The following is a 2,915-nucleotide window of genomic DNA, read 5'->3' as shown; positions in this document are numbered from 1 at the left end:
GAAAATAAAAAGAAAAATGAACTTTGAACAGTAGTTAAAAAGCTACATAAATTGCATAAAATAGCTACATAAAAGCTATGAATATTACATCCTTAGATTATATTACTTCATTATTGTATACAGGCGCTGAAATTAGTCATTTTTTTAATATAAATAAACAAATTAAATTAGGCTATGTTGTATTTTAAACAGTTTGTTAGACAACCAAGAAAAAAAATAACCAGATTTGTTCGCCTGTACTTAAAATAACGCCAATAATTTTAACCAGTGAATACAAAAGTCACTCCTTCCCCTTTTGTTATTCAGATATGTTGTCAATCACTGTGAGGACCTGTCTTCTAGCTCTCTAAGTGAGTCATAATGCTGATGTTATCTTTTAGCCTATTTCAGAATCCGGAGCTACCTTTTACTTTCACTTCTGAACCTTATCGTTCTTAAATAAAATTGTTTTGGTTGAAAGAATCATCTTTGCCCATGTATTCAGCAAGTTTAAGTACTTTTCTAGGTCGCCATCAGATGCTAAGGTTAACAAATTTTTCAACTGTGGTCCAGGCTACTGAATGTTTCCTACTAGGAAAAAAAAGTTTTTAAGGAAAAAAAAAAGCGTTCCTTTTCTTTTTTTTTTTTTAACGGTTATTTTTTTTTTTTAAAGATTTTATTTATTCATTTGAGAGAGAGAATGGGAGAGAGAGCACGAGAGGGGGGAGGGTCAGAGGGAGAAGCAGACTCCCTGCTGAGCAGGGAGCCCGATGCGGGACTCGATCCTGGGACCCCAGGAAAAGCGTTCCTTTTCTTTTGGTCAGAACTCCATAAAGTCACATTTTGAATGTAAGTGATTTATGTTACCTTGAATATAAAATTCAAAATATTTGTTTCTCATTTTCAGGTATTTTTCATGTATTTTTTAAAGCACGTCTCTTAGGGAAGGTTGTAATTCCCATTCTCTTTATAGTAACATGTATACTGATTTAACTTACATAGAGAGCAGTTTTTACTGAGGAAAAAAAGAAGTCAAACCCTTGAATTTATTCCAAGCCTAAATCTTCCATTTAGAGCACTTGAATAAGACCTGTTTTATTGACCATTGTCATTGTTCTTACTTGTCAAGTTAATCTTACTAATATGCTTTTTCTTTTTCTTTTCTTTTTTTAAGATTTTATTTATTTATGTGAGAGAGAGAGAGAGAGAGCACAAGCAGGGGGAGCGGCAGATGGAGAAAGAGGCTCCGCACTGAGCAGGGAGCCCGACGCAGGGCTCGATCCCAGCACCCTGGGATCATGACCTGAGCCAAAGCCAGACACTCACCCAAGTGAGCCACCCAGGTGCCCCATTATGCTTTTTCACTGAATTTGTCCACTCACATCTAACTGATCCAAATGCCTTATCAAGTGCCCAAATCAGGTCAAGGATAAGAGCTGCTAGTGATGCTATTTTGAGAAGAAACAAAATGCCATGAAGCTAGACCAGTTCCTTTCTGTGAAAACACACCACTTCTTTGGCACATACATGTTCCAGTGCACTAATAGGAGAAACAGTGACAAGCTGACAAGGTCGTTCATTCCTAGAGAACACTGGCTATTTTGTCCATGGATATGCACTGAAACCTTTTACACAAAAATATGGTTCATATATGAAGTCTTATGCACAACTAAGGAATTTTGAAATTACTCGCTAGCTACAGATAATCATCTAGTTCTTTCAAGAACAAGAAGTATGTTTCTTTTACCTCTTATTTTCAGAATCTAGAACGTTGCCTACATATAATAAATGCTCAATAAAAATTTGTTAAACCAGTGACACAATAACATAATTGACTTACTGAGAAGCAATTGCCAAGTTGTACCATACTGCAATAGCACTGCAACTAATTCGCTCAGTTTATTTGTATAAGGACTTGAGGCCAAGGGCTCACCCCTTAAAAAAGTCTTTTGGCCTTGTTCTAGTCACAATTTCATATCTTATTCCAGTAAGCATCTCTCTCATGGATGCAAGGAGAATCAGAAAGAGAGAGAGAGAGAAAGTTTAACACAATTCATCACCACTCCACAATAGACAATTCAGAAATTATTTATTTAGAAATGAAACTGATAGTAAATGAGCTTTGCATCATTTTGATATGGAAAGTTCCAATATTTCAGCATATTAAACTTAGCTGAAGGGCGCCTGGGTGGCTCAGTCGTTAAGCGTCTGCCTTCAGCTCAGGTCATGATCCCAGGGTCCTGGGATCGAGTCCTACATCGGGCTCCCTGCTCAGCAGGAGGCCTGCTTCTCCCTCTCCCACTCCCCCTGCTTGTGTTCCTGCTCTCGCTATCTCTCTCTCTGTCAAATAAATAAAATCTTTAAAAAAAAAAAAACAACTTAGCTGTAAGTAAAATAGGGTTGCCTGCGTGGCTCAGTTGGTTAAGCGTCCGACTCTTGATCATGAGGGCAAGCCCTGTGTTAGACTCCATGTGGAGCCTACTTAAAAAAAAGAAAAGAAAAGAGTAAGATAGTAACATTAACTATTGATCCTTAAACTAACACAAACTAATATTTGACCCCATCTCATTTTATTATAACTAAAATAGTTTGTCACACAGGTCTACTTCTTAGGACAATAATCTTGTGATTGCTATGAAAGATCATTTAACTCAAAGCATTTGGTCAATAAAAGGACTTCTATCTTTTAGATAAGGGAATGTCAATAATATGCTTTGCAAAACAAATATATAATATGAATATACGTGAGACACACAGCCTAAAAAATATACCTTTTCCAAGGACCCTCAAATAAACTATCATGAATGGAGCCAGTTTCAGAAGTTTGAATACAAGAGAGTTTTAATTTGTATTTTTTTTATTCTTATGTTAATCCCCATACATTACATCATTAGTTTTAGATGAAGTGTTCCATGATTCATTGTTTGTGCATAACA

This window comes from Leptonychotes weddellii, chromosome 12 (genome assembly GCF_054177405.1).
Source record: "Leptonychotes weddellii isolate Sample4059 chromosome 12, ASM5417740v2, whole genome shotgun sequence".
In the NCBI taxonomy this organism is placed as follows: domain Eukaryota; kingdom Metazoa; phylum Chordata; class Mammalia; order Carnivora; family Phocidae; genus Leptonychotes; species Leptonychotes weddellii.
Note: the sequence above shows the minus strand (reverse complement) of the source record.